The sequence below is a fragment of the Poecile atricapillus genome, chromosome 6 (assembly GCF_030490865.1).
Source record: "Poecile atricapillus isolate bPoeAtr1 chromosome 6, bPoeAtr1.hap1, whole genome shotgun sequence".
NCBI classification, from domain to species: Eukaryota; Metazoa; Chordata; class Aves; order Passeriformes; family Paridae; genus Poecile; species Poecile atricapillus.
The window spans coordinates 18,133,727-18,151,091 of NC_081254.1; the positions used below are offsets into that span (position 1 = coordinate 18,133,727).

At 38.2% G+C, this 17,365-nt stretch overlaps 1 protein-coding gene across 6 annotated transcripts in view; it reads left to right on the forward strand.

Moving 5' to 3' along the window:
• USP54 (ubiquitin specific peptidase 54) overlaps nt 1-17,365 on the forward strand; it is a 93,358-nt gene that overhangs the window by 12,178 nt on the left and 63,815 nt on the right. For 3 of the 6 annotated variants that reach the window (XM_058841471.1, XM_058841475.1, XM_058841476.1), the window contains exon 1: nt 10,799-10,934. The exons of the other annotated variants lie outside the window; for them this stretch is intronic. The gene's annotated coding sequence lies outside the window, so the exon portion shown is untranslated. Of the gene's footprint in view, nt 1-10,798; nt 10,935-17,365 lie in introns of those variants that run through there. 6 annotated transcript variants of the gene reach the window in all.

The following is a 17,365-nucleotide window of genomic DNA, read 5'->3' on the forward strand; positions in this document are numbered from 1 at the left end:
TATAACTCTACCTAGTACATAATCAAGTAAAATTGCTAGGCAAAGTATCAGAATGCATGTTTAAAATGGTTAAATTTGCAAGATGTAATAATGAAGAGCAACAATATCTGTTATGTAAGTAATTGGGAGATAAATTGATGTGCATTGCATCTTTACACTTTATGCAATTTCTGCCTCTTTTATAAAGTCCAGTGATATCACTTGCTTACTCAGCTCTTCTGTATCCTTTGCAGTAAGGATAATTAAAATACAAAGGAAAATTCAGAAGAACTTGAGCCAGGTGTTTTGATTTCAGACATTTGTGAGCCTTAATACTGAGTTTGCTGGTTGCATTTTTGCAACCATTTTTTTTTAAGTTGCAAAGCTGTTCATCTATTAAAGGGCAAGTAAATATAAATGGGAGGAGGTTGGTGGACTGGTAAATACTTAAGAAAGGAGTATGCACAATTTATTTTGCTTCAGTAATGTCTTTATGTTTAGCTAATCCATTTAAATAGTAACATGGCTGATACCATAGAAAAAGATGATGGCAGTTAAAATTTTAGAGCAATGAGAAGTGGGCCACTATGGCATTGGTTTCCACTTGGTACTTAATACATCAGCATCCGTTCCAGCCTTCCCTGTCCATTGTATGTAGCTGTTACCCACACATGATAATAATGCATGTGTTGTAGTCAGGGTCAGCTGCTTTATATGGCGCCACTCCCTTGCTGCTTGTGAGGGATGTCCACAAATGAGGCTTCCTCTGACAAGCAAGGAGTTGAAGATCTATTTCTTGTCTTTGCTACATAAGCAGGCAGAATTCTTTTTACTGTTTGAAAATTCAAATTAATCCTGGTGAACTCAGTTCTGGACATGTTTTTTAGCTTTTCTTTTTTACTGGAATTCTGTTTCAAGTCTTTCAATACAGATATTTCAACAAAATTAACTCTGGCATCATATCAAGTAGCCAGAATTGATGGGCACAGAGGCTTGGCTTGTCAGAAGATGTTAGCGTAGAACTCGGAATAAAATTTGGGTGTTCTGGCTGTTCCAGTGCTGTCACATCCCCAGTTCAGTGAGAAGAGGAACCAGATCTTGAACTGTCTGTCTTCTTACAGAAATAGTTCTAAAACCTGTTACAATCTACTGGGGTGGAAATTCTTGGAGGAGATGTGAAGGAGCATAATGAAACATTACAATGAATTCTTTTGAGTTAGCAATGATTTTGCTAATGTAACTTGTGTGCATATCTATACACAGGAGACAAAACTTAGATTTAATTACAAAGATCACCTTCACAGAACAGTCTTTCTCTGAACAGTAATCGGCAGTAATTATTTCTTATTATGGGTCCTGACCATATAGACAGGATGCAACTGAGCTTGCAGCTAAAACTGAGCATAAACAAGCATTGTGAATTCAGACTGTACTAACTGGTCAAATTATGTTAGAGAATTATTAAGCTAAATACGTGTATGTATTGAATTCCGGTGTGGTTGTGAATAGGGCAGATGTGTTGTTATGTACATGTTATCATGTAGCAGGCAGTGAACTAAATAGGAGAGAGTTCTTCCTTCTTTCCAAGTTTAAAAGTAATGTTAGGAGCCTGCATCAATATGATTTTTTTGTATCAATAGCTGTCCACGTGTGTGAGGCAGCAGTATAAAGTCTGCAAGGTGATGTGCCTCTTATCACGCAAATTTTCCTAAACACATTAAGTTATTGAGCTCTGAGTTGAAATTATTGTTATGGGAACTAGTGATCAATCTACTTCATGTAAAAGGAAAATCAAACATTATTTCATATCTGTTCCAAAATATACTGAATGCCAGCCCACTTCAAATTGGCCAATAAAATGCTATCTCATTAATGATTTAGTTGTGATTAGTGATTAATATTAGTGTTCAAGATTAATGTGATTTGTAACATTTTTACTACCTTCCAAACATTAATCTATTAGTGTGCCTATAGCAAAAAAGCAAATAAGCAAATAAACAAAATCCTCCTCCAAAATCCCACCAGATGAAGCCTAAATATTTGTCCTTGTAAATGACTTTGTCTCATCAGGAAAAATGCGATAAGATGTAAATTAGTGACTGACCAATTTCAATGTAAATTTTCTTTGGTTATATTGTGTGAGATTTCACTGAGTAAATATAGTTAATTCACTAACTGGTTTATACTAACTTGTTTTGCTTCTCAGGGTAATTGGACTAGAAATGCATTAGTCAGTTAATGCAGTTCAGCTGGTGGTCAGTATCTTTTTAAGTCATGATAAATCAGTGTTTTAGCCTTTTCCTTCTGAGGGAGATAAGGTAGGCATGTCTGCAGTGGTGTTATTTTATCGTTCAAAAACATTAGTTTTTGTACTTTTAATTAAATAAATTAAAAGTACAAAACAGCCAAGCATTCATTTACTATGTTTATCTACATAAATAGTATTTTTATTCTTTTTCTTCTAATGTTAAACTTGTTGGATTTTGCTCTGCTATTTTATGAATTATTGCCATAAAATTATACGTGTCAGATAAATTTTAGATAATCTTAGGGGAGCTAGTTAATTTTGTAGATACTTTTGCATCCTAACTATTTTTATTAATTTATAGTTGCATCACACTGTCTTACTTCTTTTGGTCTCTGATATTTTTGGGAAGATTAAACTTCAATGAAGGGAAGGGCTAGAAGGCTATGAATAGGCTTAGTGTACACGAAAGATAATGAACAGTTTTTCAGTTTTGTATAATCGTTGTATAATTCTTGTGTAAAGGAAATAAACAATTTGGGTGCATGGTGAGTAACCTACAATACACTTAAGAAAACATAGCTATTAGTTATCTTTAACTCATGTATTTAAAACTTTTTTCTTCCTGTTCTTTGTTTCTATTTTAAAATAATGTAATCAAACATTTACATCTTAAACTGCCATATACACATGTACTATAATAAGGGTATTATTATGCAGTTTAATTTTGAGCAAAGACAGCAAGTTACTAACGTTTTAAAAGTAATAGTACAACAGTGCAGGAATGTATAGAAGGGTTGCTGGATTCGTGTCCTGTACTATCAACACAGAGCCGTCCTATCTGCAGGATCATTTGTGTCAGGCTTAATGCTGGCTTTGATCTGCAATCCCTTGTTGAGTGTACATGCATTAATTTTGTGAACAAAGTACTGTGTGTGTGTCCCATCCAAGGCAGCTCCATCTGCCTGCCTGGGTGCAGAGACACATTTCATAATTGACACAGAAGCGACGCTAATACGCTGCAAACGATCTGGTAATTGGTCTCCCCTTGCTGGTGTGATTGTTGAGTGGGTTGCAGAGCTGTGCTTCTGGTCCTGTCTCAGTGCAGCTCTCCTGGGTTGGTGTTGCCCTGGGATGGCTGCCCCAGTGGGAAGTGCCCCTTCCTTCTGCAGGGCCTGGGGCAGCCCTGAGCGCCGCTGCCCGCTGAGCTGTGCCCGCCGCAGTGTCCTCCTAGCAGAGCCAGGGCTCTGAAATGGGGGCGTTTGGTGGGCAGCGTGGCTTTGGAATATGGACTAGAAGTAAGAACTATGAAAAATATCCTTAAAACATTAGCAGAAGAGGAGTATAAATGAGCAACAGTTTGCACAAGGGGGAAATAAAATGCATACTTTTTAGTATGCAACACCTACAGGGTTAGGTTATTTATAAGGTTGGATCCTGATGACATTCACCCTTTGACTGGTTAAGGAAACAAAAAGTGATGGAAGCTATTTTAGTACAACTATCAGCAGTCCTTTGAGATTCTGGAGTACTTGAAAATGTAAAGTGAGGAAAGGTCTATAATTTCCTGTCTCCTGTCTTCCACATTTTGAACAAATTCTTGCAGAAAATGTAAGCCTCAGGGGGACAACAGGCACAAGCACGATGAATTGAGGAAGAGTAAATAGTCATGCCAGTCTAATTTTCTTCTGTAACATGACAATAAGGCCAGTGAATTGACAAGAAAAGTGTGACTGTTAGTATTTTTCATTGGCAGTGTTTCTTGCTGTAATACTGCAAACAAGGAAAGAAATGTGACCTGAAAGAAACTCTTGTAGAGTAGGAGCAAGACTTGGTGGATGACTGTGCCTAGTAGGTGGTTACTAATGATCGTCTGTCAGAATGAAATGGTGTATTGAATGTGGATCTGCCACGGTCTGTTGGGTCTATACTCGTTCTGCTTCATTTCAATCTTCTTGTTAATGACCTTGATGATAAAATAGAGAGTGTGCTTACAAAATTGATTCTCTAAAAATGCCCCTTGAACTTAGAGGGAATGTATACATAGGACACAAAATGATTTTGAGAAAATTAAGAAAATCTTAGTAAATAAATAGCGAGAGATTGAAGTTCTACACTTAACAGAAATCATGAATACACAATTAGACTCTAGGGAACAAGTAATTAGATGATAATTCACCAGAATTCCTGATGTAAAAGGGCAAATGTTACAGGAGGGATAAAAAGATACAGAATAGTATTTTTTTTTTTCTTTATCCATGAGTAAGTACTCTGTTGAAGTGTTGCATCTCACCAGGGCAAATGCCCTAGGGAAATAGAGCTCACCTGAGCAGAGTTTGAGAGAAGAGTAATCAAACAATTTGAGGTCTAGAAAATGAGGCTTAATTGAAAAGACTGAAATAATTTGAACTGGGAAGAGGAGTGAGTATGCAAGTGCCAAAAAGAGAACCAGAAGGCATAGTTCTGTGTGTATGTGATAGGCAATTTCAGGAAGGTAGGAAGTTGTTTGGTATAAAACCCGTCCATGAGAAAAAGGGAAAGATAAATTATCTGAAAATGTTGCAAAAAATGTAGTTTAGGTCTCATCACAAACAAAGGACCAGTTGTTAAGATAGCTGACTGTTCTTTCTCCTAAAGAATTTTATTTAGCTGTTTTTTGAACAACAACTTTATTTTAAGATTGATGAACAGTACATAGACTTTTTGGAATGTTACTGAGTGAAAAATGAACATTTCATACATGGAGAAAATTTACCCTGAGACAGTATCCACTTGACAGAATGGTGATGCAATCAGTCTCCATATTGCCAGTCCTTTGAATCCTAACATCCTCTCAGTAGCCTCACCTTTTTTTTTGTTGATATCTCACTATTTGTAACTTTTCTCTAAAAAAATCCTTTTTCTCTTTCTCTGATTCTGCTTCATTTCTTCTGTATTTTTCTTTCTCTTCCTGGATTTCTCAGCCTCCTTTGGGCTGACTTCTTTTGGGATTCTCTCTCATGGGGAGCCCTGCTTATCTCAGTTCTTATGATTTGAAGAAAACTCCCAAGCTCGTTAGAATCTTGTTTCTCGTGTTTATTAGAAGGTCATCACAAAACTTGGCAGGTCTCTCCAGACTAACTGCACAAGTCTAAATCACTATAATCTGGTACATTTCTTTCTTCTGATGGTACAACAAGGCCTTGTGGCTCACCTTTTTTCTGAAGCACAAAATGGCCCTGAATTACGCAGAGCTTTTATCTTTATACCTATTTTTACCCAATTAACAATAGACACGTATGTTATTTTTCTTAATGACCTAATGACCCATCCTCTGTATGCTGCACTGCGGCCTTTTTTAACCAATCACTTACTATTACCCAAAAACCTCTAGGAGAAGAGCATGAAGAAGAAAGACAAGAGACGACACCCTAAATCCTCCATCTTTTCTTCTGTTCTCTAAACTAGCTTTTTCACCCAATGACTTAAGAAAGCTTTCTAATCTACACACGCTTTTAGCTTTTTCTATCTAACTTTAACAGTTGTTTTCATGTATCACCATGAAAACATGCTCATGAATTTCATGTTATATGAAATTCAGTGTTTTTCTGGATCTTAGAACTAAGTATCAGAAACAAGAGCACACACTGAATCCCAGACTCCAACACTATTCAAGTAAGAGTTGTACAATACAAGATTTTCATCTCTTTTTTTCCTTTTCAGGGGCCCTTAACAAGCCTGTTAGTAGTGAACTTTTATTTCTTTCTCATTTTCATAATTATTTCAGTTGTTTCTCCAGTACTCTGGTACTGAATGTATTATTAGCATATTAAAACAAGGAGTGTAGTGTTGGTAATTGTTTTGTTTATAAAATCTTTCCCAGTTTTCATTGTCTATTTCTCCACTAAGAAATGAATACAAGCTTCAGTTACCTGGGGGTGTAACATATGTTGATAGTGTATTTCGAGTCTCTATTTGCATTGTTATACCCTAGAATATGTCTTTAATCATCGCAGTTGGAAATTACCTTACTTAGCATTTTTAGTTTCTGTTTGCTCAGAGAGATTTTGTGAGTCAAAGCCAACAGCCTGTACACAATGTAGCCAGCCAAACCTGAATTTTGTGCCTGAGAATGGAATTTGTCACAGCTCCAAGCACTTTTTAATGGAGCTTTTTGTTTAAGTAAATGTGAAGGAAATTCCATCTTTTCAGTATTCCTTCTCTCTAAGAGCAGCTTTCAATTTATGTTTTTGCCTAATATTTCCCTTCTTTTCTCCCATGGGCAGTCTTTAAACACAGGGCAGATGTCTGATATTGGAGCATTATGAGTCCAGCACCCTGCAGGGAAACACTCTGGAGCTTTTAAGAAGTGAAGGTTTTTGCACATTACAGAAAGGATCAGGGTGACTTGAAAATAATTGTTTTGGCTCTGAGGAGATCATTTGAACTCCTCTCTCTCTGCTACTATTTTGTTTCTCTGTCACATAGAGAATTTGGGCTAAATGTTGTAAATTCTGTTATTTTTCCTTTATCATGTACCTTGCTTTCCTAGATGGATGTTTGTGTTCATATTATCTGCAAGAAAAGTTACTGTTGACATTAATTATTTAAATATTGATAGTTAGCTTTCAAATTCCCAGACAAAGCTGTGTGGAAAACTCACAGGTTGGTACTTTTTCAAGCTCTGGCCATATTTTAATGGTATTATTTTAACCACCAGAGCCAAAAACTCCTGCTTTAAAGTAGAAAATGTGGAGTTAGCTGTGTGAATCCAGTAGGTGATATAGATACTAGGAATAAATAGGAAGACCCTTACTGTAGTGGAATGCAAAGTAAGACAGTTATTGTCCATGAACACTCCACAATAAAATAATCTTTGAAAAATATGCCCCAAATACTAAGTCTCAAAGAGAATGCCAATAGCATCTGCCACTGGAACTGGAGGGTAAGTAAGACTGCTACGTAGGAGGAATGTATAATAAAGAGATGCCATAGTATAGAACTTGCAGGATGTTGCAGCCTCATCAACCAGCTCTAAGTACTGGGTGTAGGAGGGCAAACCAGCATTTGGTGTGATTCAGATGATATACTTAAGAAGGCCTGGGGTTTGGGAGTGCTGTGATGCTGCTGAGCTGGGAGCTGAGCTCATGCCAGTGCCCGAGGTTAGGACACTAGAGCTGCTTTTGCCTTGCGTGGTTGGAGTGAAATTTACAGCAGCAACCGGCTGCTCATCAGTGGATAATTTCATGTTGTATCTTACCTATTGCTTTTGAAAGCCATAGGTAGATCAGAAAACTCCTGGCTTTATTTTTTTTTTAGACCTGGAATGTACATGCCTTAAATGATTTAGGTTTCTGGAACTGGAGTTCCTTGTTTAGCTGCATTTGCAAATCTACTGAGGAAACACAGACCTGTCTTACCAACTGTTTATGCTGCATTGTGTTGTACTTTCTGTGCTTGACTTAATGAAGATAATTAACTTTGGACCAATAAAAATTATTTTTGCTTTGCTTTATTTGATAGAGGAAGAATGCTGCTCATTGTGGAATGCTGGATTAGGCTATTGGATGTCATGGCACCTAGTATTTATCTGACTCTTTGTTGAATAACATTAAAAAGTATAATAGAAGTTTAAGCTATAAGCATAAAGTGTAGTATTATGAAGACTGTTAGCAGAATTACAATCCCGACTTGAATTTTAATAAGAGGGCTGCAGCCCCTTTCACTGTAAAGTGGAGTTTGAATTATCTTGTTGCAACAGAAGTAAATGATCTTAATGTTACATTAGAAACTTAGTAGCTAAGTGCTTCTTAGTGGCATCAATTTATTTAGAGCTAAAGGTACACTGAATTTATTTAAGCTACTGATAAAAATCCAGCGTTCCATACATAAAATAAAGTTCAGAAGTGATTTTGTCGTGATTTCACTATGCAAGACAGAACTGAGCTGTAATTTTATTTATTAAGTCTTGCTTATTCAACACTGTTAGTGGGATAGCTGTGTTGGGTGGTAATAGCTGTAAATATGTTGGTTTAATTTAATAGTTCTAGGGGAAGGCAACAGGAAGGCAACACAATAGTCTGGACAAGCAATAGCACTGCAAACATGTCACAGACAATAGTCGATCTGTCAGCTGTGAAGAGCTGACTTCCAGGCTCCAATTGAAGTTGCGCACACTTCTCTCTAAGGGTGGGAGCTCAGTGATCAAAAAGACACCAAAGAGGATGGATAACAACCAAACAAGGGATTATTTTTTTTTTTTAATATGACATTTTAAACTGATTGAAACTACTTTTATTTAGGGAAAAGTGTATTTAAATATATTTAAATTCAACATTTATTGTTATCAATATTTAAGATAGTCTGTTCTGAATATACTTTAAAATAAAATCCCACTATGTGTTTGCCACTAAAATTTTAGCAAATGAGGTGCTGAATTGAAACTTGCACTAATGAACTGACAACCTAGCTTTTGACAATAAGTAGGGTTTTTTAGTTATAGTGTAGTATAATTGTTTGGATTGTTCCATACACTTCCTCACCTTAGAATGAAGCAAAAAATTTTCATGTTTCAGTAATAGCCTAGGGAACTGAGGGGATGAGGTGCCTTAGTTCTAGAAGCATTAAGCATTTACTTTTTTTTTAAGTACCTAAATAAAATAAGATTATATAACTTTTGTCCCCCATGCAATCTGAGATTAGTATGAAGGTGAAATTCTGTTTTAGAAAACATGCTGTATCACATTCATCATTTTCTGGAAAATAGTCCGGATTATTTAGTATAGTAATCTTAGGCAACTAAGCTCACTAAAGCAGAAACACAGATTTTGTAAGTACTCAGGGAAATGAGGGGAGGGAAAAAGGGGGTCTAAACATAACGTTTTGAACATCTGTGTGCCTACAAATGTCACTGGAGGGGGGAAGCTCTAATCTCAATAAGGAAAAATAAGAGTTGAATGGAATTGAAGTATCTGATTACATCTGTATTTATGGTCTCTCCTAATTAACAAAGAAAGAAGCAGAAGCTTATGTATGAGGTTGTAATATATTGTGTTAATAAAGTACAATTCAGCCTGTTCCATATGCATGGCAGAATTTTGTCTGTTCTCTTTTATGAATGCTGCACTTCCAATGGCCAGCACTGTTCTTGGTGACTGCTGGTATAATTGATGGTGGAACCCATGCATAGAAACAAAGAGAAAAAGGGGAACTTCTGCAGAATCAAATAATTATTTGGAAACAGCTGTAGAAAGCTACATAAAAGCTTTTTGGTACTAGTTGGAGGATGAGTGACACTCTGCTTTATTATTACTTCATCTTTGTTATCTAAAAGGAGGAAGTATCCCTGCAAGCATGCATTAGAATTAGGATAGTAAGTGTCATTTGTCCATTTTACAGATGAGGAATTGGAGCAGACAGAGATGAATTCATTTGCATGAAGTCGCCCTGAAAGCTGGAAGACGTGATGGTTAATCCTGGTAGTCTGTCTAGACTGATGGCTGATAACAGTAGTGAGATTAAATTTAAAAAGTGCCTGCACCTTGAGAATTCCCAGCAACCTCCTTGAGGTTTAGGTGAGAGTGATGTATTTTCATGTCTGGCTATGTAAGAATAGTATTTTTCTGTATGGATTAGATATAAATAGGCTATAAATAGATAGATGTGGGTAGATAGAAATAAGAAGGATGACAGTATAGAAACTGTCATGTTTCTGTTCAAATTTGCTTTTTGAATAGGAACTTTTAGTGTTTGTATCTTCCATTTCATTATCCTCTCTTCCCCATTTCATCTTATTTGCCTGTCTTGAGTTGAAGTGATGCAGATACTGATTTAAAGGTCTCTTGTCCTCCAGCACATTTCCTTAGTAGAGAGGATCACTGAGCAGGGTAAGAGGACAATTGATTTGGATTAAGGAGGAGGATAGTGATAAGTTTGATTTGACCCAATTGCATTTTGAGTGTGTCTTATTTGTTGATACAAACTAGGTGGTTATCAGTTTTGTGCCATTGGCTGGTTTCTTTTGGCAGAAATACAGCAGGTTTTGTTCAGTATCTTGTTCTGAACATGGCACTGAGAATGGTCAAGCTGTCCTTTACCAATGGGCAGACTGACATTGAGGTTCTGGGGTAAAATAGGGAAGCTGTGGCCTTCTGGTTCTTAAAACTGTAGCTGTTTGTATTCTTGGATGGGAAGAATCAGAGAGGCACATACTGCTGTGGCCACGGCATCCTCTTAAAAAGAGCTGTAGAAAGAATGGGAAGGGATTTGAAGTGCGTCCCTAAAATCCACCAGGTGAGTGGTTTGCTTGCCCAAATTATTTACATAATCGGCACCCTGGGATAGTTCTTTCCGGGGAGGAGGGCTGCAGGCGTCCGAGGGCAGGGCGCGGCTGAAGGGTCTCTCGGCGGTGCCGAAAGGCGGCGGCGAGGCGCTGGCAGTCGAGGGGCGGCACAGCGCATCCTGCGGGGGAATCTGGCTGTTACCCGAGCGCGGCCGCTGCCGGCCTCCCCAGCGGGGGCTGCGGCCGCTGCGGCCCCTTTAAGGCGCGACCTGCCGGGGATCAGGTGCGCGGCCGGAGCGATGACGTCATGGGGCGGGGCCGCGGCTCCCGCTCGCGCTGCCCGCGCCGCGGGACGGGGCGGCGGCGGCTGCGCACGTGCGCGGGGCGGCGGAGAGCGCGCGGAGCCGGGAGGCGGCGGGAAGGCGTCTGAGTGCGGGGCCGCTGCAGCAGGTGTCGGCTTGTTTTGTGTGGGGCTGCCTGCCGTATAAGCACATGAAAGGTTTTCTCCCTCAGCAGGCTAGACGGGAAAAATGTGCTGTGTGCAGGGTGTTCAATTATTTGCAAACTTAATCGTTACCTTTATTTTTTTTTTTTTTCTGTAATACAGCCATCTATCATGTTGTATGTTTCATTTGTATTTGCTTGTTTAAACTGTTGCTTAGATAGTAAGTGAGCATCAGATACTGCCTTAGTTGATTCTGTTTTCCATGGCGATGAATTGTGCTGTGTACCTACTGTCCTTGATAGAAAGTGCTGCGTGAAATTTAACTCTTAATACTTGGGTAAATCAGGCAATTCCAAACGCTCAGGTTTGGATTAGAGGAAGGATGTCAGATGGCTTAGAGCTGCTTTTCCTTGCCAATGGAAGATTATATCGCACCTGCATGGAAAGGAGACTAGACCTTTTGCCAGTTACGTTGCAATGTGTAAGCATGTGTGGAATCTACACCACCTAAATGTTTGTATGCACAGGAATTATGTTTGCTGGTTCTGGAGAAGAAAGGCAATGGATTGCTTGTGGCATCGGTTGGGGCTTTTAGTTTTGTATGTTTTATTGGTTGGTTGGGATTTCTTTTCTTCATAAGGTGAGTGGAGGCATTGAAATCTTTCTTTGAACATTCATTTAATCTTCATGATGAATAGACTTCTATATTTGTAGTTCTATTTTCTGGCTAATATGTTCACTTTTCACCAGATAAGTTAAAATTGGCAGAAATAAAGAAAAAAATTCCCTGCTCAAGGGAATTGTCCTGTGAAGTTAAAGTTGGCACGAGGACCTCTGTAATTTTCTGGGTAGCAGAAAGATGTGACCAAGTAAAACATGGCTTTAGCAGGCTTGGTTCTTTAGACTAGACAAAAGTCTCTTGGGCATTCTTATGCTAAAAATGTAGGCTAAGACTTCCCTTTGAAGTCCTGGTTTGGAAATGCCCATCTCTACCACATCTAATTTTTTGCATTAGATTCCAAAGTGGATTTAGTCTCTTCTCATCTGCAGAGCAGGGTTCTGGAGTAAGTCTTTGTTTAAATAAACAAAAATACTTTTATGAATGTATGTGTATGTTAAGATATGTGCTATTTTTGGTTTTGAGTGCACACCTCTGAATCCATCATTCTGCAGGTTTCTTTTTTCTATTGCATTGATAGCATTTCAGTCTAATCAGTATGCAGTGGGTGATGTTTTTGCTCTCTAAATTTAGCTGCTGATGTTCACATACTACTTGGTATTCTGTATTGGTCTTTGTAGTGGGCATCCTGCATAGATAGATCAGCCCTGATGGCCTTTGTCCTGGAAAGTGCATCATCCCAAATGACATGTTAACAGTGGGCTTTTTAATGGGATAAAGTATGTTAATCTACCATGCTTTAAGGCTGGTGGAGTCTTTAGATGTATTAATGTATACTTGTTCTTTATGTATGCCTCACACCTCAGGGAGAAGAAACGGAGTGAATGTCACATTATGCTAGTGTTTACTACTATTTTTCCTTTTTTTTTTTTTTCTTCCATATTTATGCAGAGAGTATGGGTGTTGTGTTAGAAGCAGGTTTGTAGCCCAGTGGGATGTTCCAGCGTTAGGACACCAGGCTAAGGTGAACAGGTAAGGTAATCCAGGTCATACCAGGATTAGTCCACAGGGTGAAATCTGGTCAATTACTTTTCTACCTGAAAATCTCTTTAATTTTTAAGTGTATTTTTTCATTACAGCACCTATTACTGTGACAGATGTGACTTTCCATAGATTTTTATCAAGTGGCTTACTGTTTTCTCTGGATGTCATCACCTATTTCTTACCCTTCTTGTTCATATTTAGCATCTTAAGCCAGTTTGATTTCACTGGCTGTGAAATAAACAATAGCCATCACAAGATGTGATTGTGTATACTGTTGAAAAAGTCACTGAATTGCAAGCATCTGCAACTGCTTCCGTAGGTACATGAAATTTTAAGAAATAATGACTGTTCTAATGAAATTATTTGAAAATATTTAAAGGTGAAAAGAAAGCCGATTCAAGAACTGCTGTTGCTCCCCCACTTCTTTCTAATGGCACATTTTCATAGAGGACTTAGTTTTATGAATTGAAAATAAAAGTTTGTTTTAAAATACTAATTCCCCCATAGTGATTGGGAGGATTCCTGGATTCACGTGTGGCACTGACTTTTGTTTTCAACTTTTCAGTATTGTGGCATGGATTTAAATGCTCTTGGGGAGTTTCATGCTATATGTACATGCTGGTTGCACATCAGTCTGCCAAGGTTCAGTCATAGGACAAAAATAGAACAGAAAAGAATTAATGCAGGATGTGAAATTGTGTAAGAGAATATTTTATGAGTTTCATTACGTTCTCTATTACTATGGCTTTGTGATCTTGTTTTTTTTCTGTTAAATTAAGTGATGCAGAAGTAATGCAGCCAAGATTACTTTCATTTGGGTTTCAATGATGCAAGTTAGTTTCCAAAGTGAATCTTACACCTTCAAGCTGTTACCTCCTTTTTATGTGAGATAAGAGGCTGAAAAGCATTGGTTTTATTTGATGCAGGCAGGTGAAACAAACTTGCACAATTTTCTTTCTCAAGACTTCTTGCAAATCTCGTCAAGGACCACAGCATTGCTAAGATTCAAGGTTTACAGGTTGTGTGCTGTAATTTAGGGTCCCAAAATCATGTAAGTTCTTGATAAGTGTAGGAAAAATGGATACAGATTTATCACTCTAGTTATGCTGGTTCTGTGCCATATGTGTGCTTTATGTAGGAAAAGTTGTTTCCTGATTCCTAACTTAGTCAAACTATAAATTAGTTCCTCAGTAACCTGAGATCATATTTAAACCACAGGAAATTCTGTTTTCTACAGGAAAATGATTTTGTACCATGCCTCTTAAGGCATAAAATTCTGTGTGTGTGGGTGTGTTTTTCCCAGCTGCAGAGGTGACGGGAGACTTGTCTTTGGCTTTGGACACAGCATGGCATCACAGTCACTCAAAGAATGTGCTCATGCTTTGACCAAGAAATTTAATTTAGTGCTTTGCTTGATTAACAGGCATCTAAAACCTAGTGTCTTACTTGCAGTCAAGAAGACCTTTTGCCTTCTCTTTTTGATAGGATATTTATAAAACATTCTTTTGGCTTGGGTCCACTTACTGAGGTGGAAGTTACAAAAAGCAGGATGGATTAAATGCAGTGCTCTGTGTTTGGCAGTCACTGGGAGTAAGTATGCAATGGAATTGCTTCTCTTGTTTTTGTGGTGGTTTTAGGAGGGTAGTAGAAACAAGAAGTGCAGTTATTTGTGGTATTTGTGGTGTTACCTCTGTGGTAAAGAGTGGTATTTAAAGTCTTGCTTGTCTTTAGTAACTTTTAAACCCTGGCTTTTGTAGTCTCTGAAACTTCCCAATGCTACAGGTAAAACTAGTTTGAGTCACTGTTAAGAGTTCCTAGATGCAGAAAGTCAAATTGCTAGCAGGATGTGTTCATAGTAATGTGTTCAGGGTATTGGCACTTGGTTTTTCTCCCAGTATTTATTTTTGTTTGAAAAGAAAGACTGGCTTCAATGAGGAGCACTTTGCCTTGTAGCACATATACATAAGAAATAAAATAGCTTTTGTCAATTAAGTGGAAAATATTGAGTGTATATACAAGCTTTTTACTCTTAAAATTATAAATGATCCAGATCTGTTTGTGAAATATAAGGTTTGGAATGGAATTATGACAACAGTACTCTTCACCTATGAAGGAATTGTTTCCACTTCATTGCTCCCAAGCTTGTTTTTAAAGCTAGTTTAGATTTTATTTGAACAGATGTAGTCTAAACTAATTTAACTGGTACTAGCACCCCAAGTCATTCCATAGCTTGTGGAGGCTGTGTAGGGAATATTGAGGAGCAGATCTGACTTCAAACTACCCTAGCCTGTCTTTCCACCTGGCTGCTGTTTACCCTGACCAGGTTGTTGTGTTGCCATGTTGAAAGGTTGCACAAGGATGAGAATGAGCAGTTGGGAGGCTGAAGGAAAGTGGGGGCATAAAAACTCTGTCCTCATGTTAGTCAGTATCTGAATAGTCTTGAAAAATATTTCTCATTCTCTTTTGTAACTACCAAAACAGCACTATGCTTGGTTTGATTATTCTTTTATATGAAAAAGGCAAAAAAAAAAAAAAATTTTTGCTCATCTTGTAATTTACAAGCTATTTGAATAGCTCTGTTCTTTATGTATGCCTGACACCTCAAAAAGTAACTTGGATTGTAAGAGAAAACAGTAACTTGGATTGTAAGAGAAAACAGAATGGATTATTATTTTTTTTTAATTGGCGTCCATTTGATTCTAAGTATATGTTGATGAAGTAAAAGCAAGATTTTGCTGTGCCTCCCCACTCCAGACCTTAATTAAACAGTTGTCTTGCCACGTGGAAAAGGTCAGCTAAGTACAGCATATGTGTTTGCCCAATATGTTGGAACACATTGCCATAAAGTTTGTTAGACTGTTGTTTGATTTTTTTTATTGGCTTTTTTTCATCCTCTTGAAAATTGCACTGTTGATGTGGGAACATGAGCTTTTCTTTCTTAACCTACCTTCTTCACCCTCCTCAGACCCCAAAAAAGAAATTGTTGATGGTCACTGCTTTCTATCCACAGAATTAACTTTTCTGACCTCAGATTTTCAGTGAAGAGGGCAAACATCTGTTTTCAGACTTCTTAAAAGTCTGGGGGATGCATTCTCCGAGTTAAAAACTAGTGTCCTAGAAGAATGTATTTACTTAGAGAGGCTTGAAAACATTAACCAGGGGGTTTAATTTATATCAGTTATTTTGAACTGATCTTTCCTGGAGTGCAGTTTCACTGTAGCTGCTTAAGGACAGAGCAGAGGGGGTAGCTGGGTCTTGACAGGATGCTCCTGCTCTCTCCCTGTTCAGCTCTTGGTTGAAGTGGCTCCTGCAAGTGGCTCACAGCTCGATGCAGTGCTTGGAAGCAGTGGGAATTAGGGAAAACACACAGCCTGACACAGTCTGCTGTTTCCCTCGGTTAAATGAAACTGCACCTTCAGTCTGTGTTCCCAATTGCTGCACAGCCATCTGACTGCAGATGGAGGGGCAGCTTTGTTATCTCGGTAGGAGGATCTAACTTCAGGCCACTGTCAAGAAGCATTGTTCACCCGGCCTACTTTCCTGCTTTTGAGTGAGAAAGCTAATGAAAAAATAAAATTTCCATTGGTAGAGCTGTTTTTTGCCAACTGTTTTTTGCCACCCTGTTATACGTCATTTTGCAAATGTACCAGTGTTAGCATAAGGGGAGCGGAAGGGGCACATGATGGTGAACAGATCCACCCTGGTAGCAGCTGTCAGCTTGGCACAGCTGCATCATAAAGCATACTGGAAGTTACCTGTGCTAGAAATAAGGGGATTGACTAGTACATCTACATGGTGTCTTGACTTCGGTGGCAAAGCTCATAAAGAAGCTGTTGTAACTCTCTGCTCCTGTACCCCTCTAATTTGCTGGTCTATGTTGTGCCAATTACAAGTGCATACTGCAGGACTGCTCTGTATTCTGAATAACAAATTGTAAAACTAACACACTTTATACTTTTATTTTCTGATTATTTTTTATTTTATAAATATTTAAATATTTATCACATTATTTTTATGAGGCAATTTGTAATGTGGTCCTACACTGGTTGCCACCTGCAGAACAAGAGCGTCAGATGAGAATAGTAAGAACTGATCTGTGAAAGGTGGGCAGGAACTTCTGCAACCAGCTTCTTTGTTGGAAGTCAAAGAACTCCATCTTTACCACATTGCATTTATTCCTGACTTCACCATGTAGACAAACTTACAATATTTAAACTGTACTAAGTGTGCTGACATTTACAGCTCTGTGAGTGGGAGTGCTGTGGTGGATAATTATATGAAGGTGAAGGGAAGGGCTAGCATAGCCTTTGCTAGGTAGGAAGCTAAAAGATCTGCAAATGCAGAAGGAAGCCACAATCATATGACTCTGCTGACATTTGGAAAAGAACTGTTTTCAGTCTTAAGAGAATGGTTGTTTCAACTCTGTCATCTATACTATATTTCTTCAGGTTTTTTTTTAAACTTATGCTTTTGTAATTTTTCTTGGCTATCTCTTTTTATCTTGCCAGCCAATTGCACTCATGCCATTCTGTTGGCATGAGTGCTTTTAATAGATGGGGTTATTTGCAAATACATTTGCTTCAGATTGCTGGACCAAAGCAAAAAAGCAAGGAAGACAGAGAGAGATTTTGGGCTTCTCTCTGTTGGTTCAGTTTGTCTGGTTTTCCTGCCTCATTTCTGTCTGAGGTTACTGTGTGGATGGATGTATAATTGCTAGCATTGCTGTCCCAGTTGCCCTAGGGTTGCAGTACTTGACCAGAACAGTTTGAGGGT